At 27.5% G+C, this 8,920-nt stretch overlaps 1 protein-coding gene across 2 annotated transcripts in view; it reads right to left on the bottom strand.

The window, feature by feature from the left end:
• LOC107448398 (Tub domain-containing protein ktub) overlaps positions 1-8,920 on the bottom strand; it is a 148,568-nt gene that overhangs the window by 99,564 nt on the left and 40,084 nt on the right. The window lies entirely within an intron of this gene.

Raw genomic sequence — 8,920 nt, 5'->3', positions numbered from 1 at the left:
ATATATATATATCTAAAAATATATATATTTGCATTAAAATATAAAATCCAAAAAAAGTTTGAATTTTTTTAATTCATGTTAAAAAACTAATCAATAATGAATGTTTTAAAGTAAAGACACTTTAATGTGATGAATAACTGTTTCTTTTAGATATGAATAACTGCAGATTTGATAAATTATTGCTTAGAAGTGAGTCATGCTTGGAAGATTTAACCTTTAACGCAGAAAAAACACTTGTGTATTTCATAATATATATTTCATAACCATAAGTTATTAAAATGTCAAAAATAATATTTTTCTCTCATATTAACCAAAATTAATACAAAATAATAATTAAATTATGAAAAATATGTTTAATAAAAATTCTGTGTCAAAAGGTTAAACTGTCGTTACTTAAAAGTCTTACTTATTAAAATCTTATTTAATTGTAAAAAAGTTTAAGACTATAATGGCCCACCCTTTTAAAAATGTTTGTCAATTTAACTTACGTAAAAATTATATCTAAAGACAGATAATGATCAAATAGAGTATAATTTCGATAATGGAGTCAAATCACAATATAATTTAATAGATGTTCAAAGCCATTAAATAAATAGTGGAATATAAGAGCAGTATAGAAAATAATCGTAAAATGATTTGAAAAAAGATAAAGTTAACTTATGGTAAGCAAAACTGCAGGGCAAAAACTAGTATTTGAATTGACAGTTTCAATCCGTTTATGATTAAGGTGAAAAACAGAGAAAAACTGTTTCGTGAAAAACAGCTTTGAATCGTCAAATATATATATTGAAACTTTTCGCAACGTACGAGTAACGATTTGAAATAGAAAAAGTCTATATTTATCGTTAAATAGTTTTTCTCAGTGAAATATGTATTCTTTTTCTTGCAGAAGTAATAGTTAATTTTTTATTTTATAATTATTCGCATAATTTTTTAATGTCTTTTTTCATTTATTGGGTCACTTTTAAAAACTAACTGCACAAATATTTACCAAATTATCGTAAATGTTTGATTACAACAGAAGGAAATATGTAGAAGTTGATATTTTTTTGGAAAAAAAAAAGAAAGAAACTGCATATATGTGCAGAGTAAGCTCCAAAAAAAAGGGATAACTAATAACTTAAAATCTAATGATCTGGTTTTCCCACATTAACATGGAAATGGAACCAAATGTAATGTAAAATCTTGATTTCAAACAAAACGTTTTTATAGATTTTCAACTCGAACGTGCTATTTATTTTGAGATTGATTGGTTTCTAACTTAGTCCCCTAAAAAAAGACGTATGTTGTCTGCATGACAGATAGCGAAAAGATTACTGACATCAGGGTTGCAGTAGCGTATTACACTAAGGAAAAAAAACGTACACGGTACAAAAAAGTTTTTATAGTGTCATTAATTTTAACATATAATAATGCACACTTAGAAAAAAAGTATGGTCAAAACTTCCACTATATGGTAACATTTATCGTATTTATAGCACTATGGAATTACCAAAAAGCTCAGTAATTTTTACCGAAACGCTTAGGTAAAGAGTTTGGTACAATTAACTTTAAAATATGCTTTTAAAATGCGTGATAAATTTGGTAAATATGTTGAAATTTGAAAATTTTATCATGATACCTTAGAGTATGGCAAAAAACAATTTATTTGGTTAAATTTAATTTTCAGTTTTGCATTTTTTACTATATGTTTGGTAGTAAGAACTATAATTTTGAAAACCAGAATTTCTGGTAAACAGTTACCATATGAACGGAAAAATTATCTCGAGAATGGCTTAAAACCGTAGTATAATTTGGTTTTATTACCAAATTTATGACTTTTTTTTTATCAGAAATATCATTACTCCACGCGACTATAATTTTACACATTTTTTTTTCTTCGTGTAGAAATGCCTATTATTTGTATGTGCATGAGGCGTTACGTTCAATCCCATAATTCACGAGAATTATTCGTTGAATCCTTTTTTAAATTTTAATTAGTTTTATGATATAATTCAGGTAATTGGAATTGAGCAATAAGGGTGTGTAGTTCACTAGAATTTTTCCTATAATTTTATCAATAAAAAATTAAAAATTAAGGTTATTGCTGAAAAAAATTCCTGTTTAATACAACCCCAAGATGTTTATTCCTTTTTGATCAACCATCTAATTTATGAAGAAATCTAACTATATTTAACCACAGCAGATACTATATGGTAATTTTTTGTTCAACTTATTTCATTTGAGTTTAACCACTTTTCATCAAAAGTTTTCAGATATGGCTTTTGAGAAATCCAGCTATGATGTAAGATCATCCAAATTATATTAAAAATACTGTTCAAAAGTTCATATTTAATTCAAACAAATATCTATTGCAAATGTCTTATCAAATGTTTATTAAATTTCTCATAGTCACTCTGTATGTTTTACGCTGATATTTTTGTTTATATTTTTTGTTGTCTTATCAAATTTTCTCATTGTCACTCTGTATGTTTTACGCTAATATTTTTGTTGATAATTTGCTGATTGTATGTTGATATTTTTCATTATCATTAATAAAAATTTTATTCGCTTATTTGAAAGTATAAAAATATAAATTAAAAAACACTGAAAAGTAAATTTACAAGCAAACTCTAAAGCAAAAGTCGAAAAACCACTTGCTTTGTACTAGTGTTCTCCTAAACAAAAGAGGCACGTGCTCTGCCTTCGAGCCATCGTGACATCTATTATTCCTATTATGCGCAGCAAACCTTATTTTGGAAATAACTTGATAACTATTCAAGTATCCTCAAAATAAATAACTTATTCGAATTCAGCAACTCAAAGTCTATATAAATAATTTTATTTGATATCAAGTTTTTTTTTTTTTGTTACACTTGTTTGATACAATCTAATAATAATAAACTGAAAAATATTTACCAGCTAGAAAGAAAAAGAAACGTTCGTTTACAAAATGAAGAAAAATGTTTAAAGATACTCTCATTTCATCTTTCAAGACTCACCTTTCAAGACATTTCACCTTTCTTTATTAAATGTTTATAAATAAATTTAATCTATAACAGCTAATTTAATCTTAACATTATCGTTCAATACATTTTCAGAATATTCATTACACTAATCTCAATTGCACGTTTTATTTTATATATTTTAGTTACTTTAATTTATTTTATCGAGAAAATACATTCTACAGTTTATCATTTTCTGATATTAAGTGTTCAAAAGTAATAATTTTCAAATAAATAATGATAATTATGTACTACTTTATTTTCACGTTTAAGACAATCTCATGGAGTAATTTTCATCTGTGAAAGAAAAAATATATACGATAAAATTGAGTACTGAAAAATTATAAAAAATAGATTTCACTTAACCATGAACAAGTGCATTATTTATTAACAACATTTTACATAATATATTAAATAACATTTCTTAAAACAAAGAATATAAACATGCGCAGAATTAACAAATAATGCTTAAGAATAAGACTTTATAAATATTTTTAAAGTTAGGAATGCTTCTATCAACTGATTTTTCATGGAAGTTTTGCTTTTAAACATAAACATATTTTCTAAAGTAAGCAAAACAACGTAAACGCTCAAAAATTGTATATTATAACAAGCTGGTTAAACGTAGTATTTGTGAGAAAATAAAAAGAGAGCTCATTCTTCAGTATGAGTGAAGGGAAAAGTTTGTAATAATAATTACGTATTATATTTATCAGAATAATTACTTCTGAGTAAAGAGAAAAATTTTTCTTTTCTTTCTCAGAAGAAAAATATTTGTCAGAGTCATTTAAGTAATTTATTTTTTATTAGAATAAATAAATAGATGATAGTTTCATCCGTAAATGTGCGACCTACTCTGTTATTAGCTGTATCATTATACAGAGCAAATTTGACGTCATTTATTTAAACTTTATTTATAGTGGAAAACAACTTCAATGATTCCAAAATAAAAACTGCACACAGAAAACTTTTAAAATACATATAGTTGCAAAAAGTATATTTATAATATTTTCGTTTTAATATATGGGAAAGTAGGGTAAGACCGGGTAGTCAAGATTCGAAGGCTTGTAGAAACTAAACTAATTGACCTATAAACTGTCAAATTTAACCAAGATATTCATTATTTAGTTGTGTAATATTAATAGTGACCGACCTACCCCCAAAGGAGTTTTCGAATAAGGGTTCGACTCGTTGCCCCGTGAGAACCAAACACAACAAAATTATAGTAAAGTAAAATTAAAACTAATAAAGATTGATACACATTAGAAAATATCACAATATCGATGATGTGTAAATTTAAAACAATAAATCAAGTATTTTAAACCATGTGGGAAAGTAAAAAATACGAACTGGATGAATGAACGAACTGGATGCCAGTGCAAGAGCAGATGGTTCAGCATAACCAATGAGATTTATAAAATTTAAATTAATCATAATAATTCCAAAAGGGATTTATAGTTAAAACCAATATAAAATTTCGGAGCAAGACATCAAAGTGTATCGCTATCACAAAAGAGGTCACCAATGACCAAAAGTTCTCCATGGAAGGGAACAGCAACCAGTTCAAGTGTCTGGCTTAAAATAAAAGATCAAAGGGGTCTTAAAGAGAACCAGAATTCTTAAAAACAAGTGAAAAGCGCTTAAAACTTTATTTTTTTTATTGAGTTTTGTAAAGTATAACATTCTTGAAAAAGTCCTAGTTGCTCTACTTTTTTTATAAAGGATTTTTTTCTAGAAAAAGTCATTTTTTGGCACTCATACCGGGTGCATTTTTAAACTCGAGGGAAAATTCAGAAATACTAGAATATCAGTGAAAAAGTAGCAGACATTTTTATTTTATGAGACAATTTAAGAATATTATGTACAAAATTCACATATGGAGTCATTATCAATTTTTTTCCGTTCCAATTCAGCTTTCGTAGTCCCAACAAAAACAATTTTCCACATTGTGTCCACCTTTCTCCTCGTTTTTTTTCCCCTTCATTTTTTCTTAAGTTACAAAATACATTATTACAATGTAAAAAAAATCAATATCTGATATGTTTTTACCATCGTCATCGAAAGAAACATCAATCAAGGTTTTTTTCCTTGTTTTTAATAAAACTGTCTTGTTATATTGGGTCATCATACAATCATACACATCTCTTTTTTTTCTTTTTTGTCATTTTGTTTTTAAGGGTTTTTTTCTTTCTTGAGTCACGGCAATAAAAAAAAAAATTTAAAACAAACTTCCTCTTCCTTGATCGGTTCTTTTTTTTTTTTTAATGTTTTTTTTCTTCCCCTTTATCTTCATATTCCAAATCGACTTCACATTGTGATGGTAGAATCCGGTCATACGTCATCTTCTCATTGCGTCTTACTCCGAGAGCAGACGATATCGAAAAGAAACAGAACCACGCCATAGTCGACAAAATCCTGCTAGAGTATGAATTCTTAGAAAATGTATTATAAAGCTGGCTAAAAAGAAATTTTATAACTGTATTGATCAATAAATAAGGATAATTTAAAAACAAAAGAACATTAGAAAGTTGATACAGTAATCTACACAGACGGCAAGAATTTAAAAACAACAATACATCAATATGGCAACACCCTATTCTTACCTATTAGAATGTTATTCAGAGTCTGTCCGCTAAAAAGCGGAACTGATGTCGCTAGAACTAAGGTACCGGTTTCACCAGCTATCCGGTTTTCCCTATGTAAGACATTATCGGAAATAATTAAAATATAATTTCGTAGCTTTACCTTCGCTCAATGAAGCTATGCGCATTGTAAAAAATTTCTATAAAAATACAAGAATATCCGTTAAATTAAGTAAGTTTTCTCGTTAACAGAGTTACAGAAAATGCTTTTTTCTTCTGTACATTCACCTAAAACACTTTGTTTGAGACAATTCAATTTATTATTATTCATTTCATAAAAATGTAGCCGCACATTTGGTGTGGTGGGTTTAGTCATTACCTACAGCAGCTTCGGTCGGGGTTCGATTCCCCGTGATAAAAGCTGGGTCTTGGATCAGGCACTTTCTCCGATACTGTTTTAGTGATTTGGCTTCCACCTAATGAAACATCTCAGTTTGTTTCAGAGTCGGGTAGCTAAGTTACAATCCAGTGGTCTTCAACGACTCTCTCTCTCTCTATATATATCTATCTCTATTTTGGAAACTTTCCTCTCAGCTGTACTTTGATCCAATTATAGCATAAGTTTTTATTTTTTTTAAATTTACTACTAGAACTTAAAAAAACTCAAGAACCGAAAAAAAATTCTTTTATTTGTTTAAGAAAATTCCAAAAAGGAGAACTGGCTGCTAAAGGCCGCTGGATTGGAAAATTGCAACCGGGAAGCGATTTATAGAATTTTACTTACTTTCTTTTTTAAAACTGAGTCTCCTGGGAATATGTTTACAGAAACTTTCCGTTTTCAATTTTCTAAAATTTTACATGAGACACCTAATAAATAATTTTCAGCATATTTTTACCGAAATATTTCTGCAATGTTAATAGAACTCGAAAAAGAAATGAAGAATTACATTTAACATTTAGTAGTGCAGGTGTAAAAATATTAGACCTCGTTACAATGTCTAGTATTTATTAACAGACGACAGAATTATGGTGAATAACTTCTTTTGGAAATGTGTTTTATTCATTATCGTAATTGAAGAAAACTAGTCTATTGGTTTTTTGATTGACGCACACCCATCTTACGAAGGTAGTTATCCCCCACATAAAAGACGACGTTACTATGATTTTATGGGATGTCATTCTTGGTTTTAGAAAAATCGAAATTCTACATAATACTCGACAAATCAATAATAAATCAAATTACTCTTACGGCGCCAGAAATCTTTTTTAAAAAGATGAAAGGTAAATATTACCTGATAAAAACGAAAAAAATTCTTATTAGATGAAAAAAAATGCAAGGAATTACAGCCTAAAAAATCGATCCAACGTTGAATCATAACAAGGTACAAATTAATAAAGTGTTAGTCTGAACTATAGTATCACGTAATCAAATGAAAAGTTTAAAAAAAATCGATTTGCATAGTTCAATTTAATACCGTATTAATAGTACTCGCAAATTGTAGCAAATTTTCACTTTATGGTTTAAATTGGTTAAAATTTAAATAAACAACAATAATTTTAGTAAAATAGGAATGTTTTAGTTTAATGTACTTTTTCTATCAGTTCAACATAAGATCATATCTCACTATAAAAACTCCGGATCAAACTACGGTAAAAAGTTAAGAGGCCTGGTAATTTTTAACCCAAAATCCATTTCTGCGAACAATTTTACTGAACAAAAATCTGGTTTACAATTACTGTAAAAATTACAATATGAAATTTTACAATAGAAATGGAATTCTTGGTAAAATGGATTTTGCTGATGAGGCAACCAGAAGGCTAGTATTTTTTACCGGAATTTCATACTGTGCAGATTGAATAATTGTGTATAAAGAAATTGAAGAGAATCACCGAATCCGAGAGTAAATGTATGCCTCCCATATATCACCTAATAATGTATTACTCAACTATTTATACACTTTCGGAAAAATTTATTCAACTTGAACCAAAAATTAGCACCATGAACTATTGTGTAAATCTGTTCAAACCTCATTGAACAATGTTTCCTTTCAAGGTGAATCATAAAGTGCAATCGAGTTAAAAAAAAAAAAGCATGGTTGAATTACTCACTATGGTAAAGTTACAGCTGATTTGCACGACATTATGTATAACATACATAAGAAAAATTCAACAATATAAGATTTTTTTCTAAAAAAAAGAAAAGTTTTACAAAAATTCCTAATAATTTTATGTTAAAGGAAAAATACTTTCAAAAGACGTAAAATGAAGGTTTGGTTTTCCCTTTGTAATTTTTTTTTGTAAGCTTTGGAATTTTTTTTAGTAAAGGAATTCTTTAGTAAATGAATTTTTCAGTAAAAAATTTTCTAAAAAATTCCTTTACTGAAAAAATTCCTTTGTTAATTTATATAATTTTTCCATGTATAAATCCATTTCGGGACAATCTGTGGCTAAAATTATTTACTAAAAATTTATTTATTAATTTATACAATTCTTCCAAGTGCAAATCCATTTAGGGCAAATCCGTGGATAAAATTATCCACTAAAAAAATTTTTATTTGTTAATTTATCTAATTTTTCCATGTGCAAATCCATTTCGGGCAAATCCGTGGCTAAAATTACGTGCAAAACAGGCAATTCATGTTTCTCTTTTCTATTTTATATTTTTTTCTTAAATAAATATTTATTTTCTAAAATTATTTATGGTCAACTGCTTTAAATTATCCAGTATAATATTACCTTCACACATCCATTTCGGGCCCATCCTTGGTTACTAACAAATCAAACGCACTTCAGCAATGCAGTAAGAACGGCACTTTAAAACAGAACTCCTCTAGATACGCTTAATTTGCGCCTTTGTTTTCATATTTTGCAATCTGGCAATCTTGTTACGAAAATATTTTTTAAACCATTCTTGAAAAATTTCCCGTTCATGTAAGTACATTTGAATTCGCTACTCGATGTATAGATTATGTGTTATTCTGTTTTTTCTTTTTCTTTTATTTTATTTTCTGTTTTTACGCGGTATTTTTACTTATTGTGTTCTATTTATTTGTTGTAATTTTTGTAAAAAAAATTTTTAGTGCTCCTCACACTATTGTATTAATATATTTTGCTTTGGCTATATTGATACAATATCAGAAAGCTCTCTTTTTTGCTTATATAATCGTGCGGACTGATGAAAAGATGATGATTTATTTTCAGGATTTCTTACAAAAATTTTATCCTTTTTTTTCCAGTTGTTTGTCATTTTTTATTATTATTTTTCTCCCTTTTCTCATATGTCTGTAATTTTCCTTTGTTTTATCTTCATTTTGAGCATATATATATATATATACACATTGTGATGGTAGAATC

This window comes from Parasteatoda tepidariorum, chromosome X1 (genome assembly GCF_043381705.1).
Source record: "Parasteatoda tepidariorum isolate YZ-2023 chromosome X1, CAS_Ptep_4.0, whole genome shotgun sequence".
Lineage (NCBI taxonomy): Eukaryota > Metazoa > Arthropoda > Arachnida > Araneae > Theridiidae > Parasteatoda > Parasteatoda tepidariorum.
Note: the sequence above shows the minus strand (reverse complement) of the source record. Positions and strands in the feature narration are given on the sequence as shown.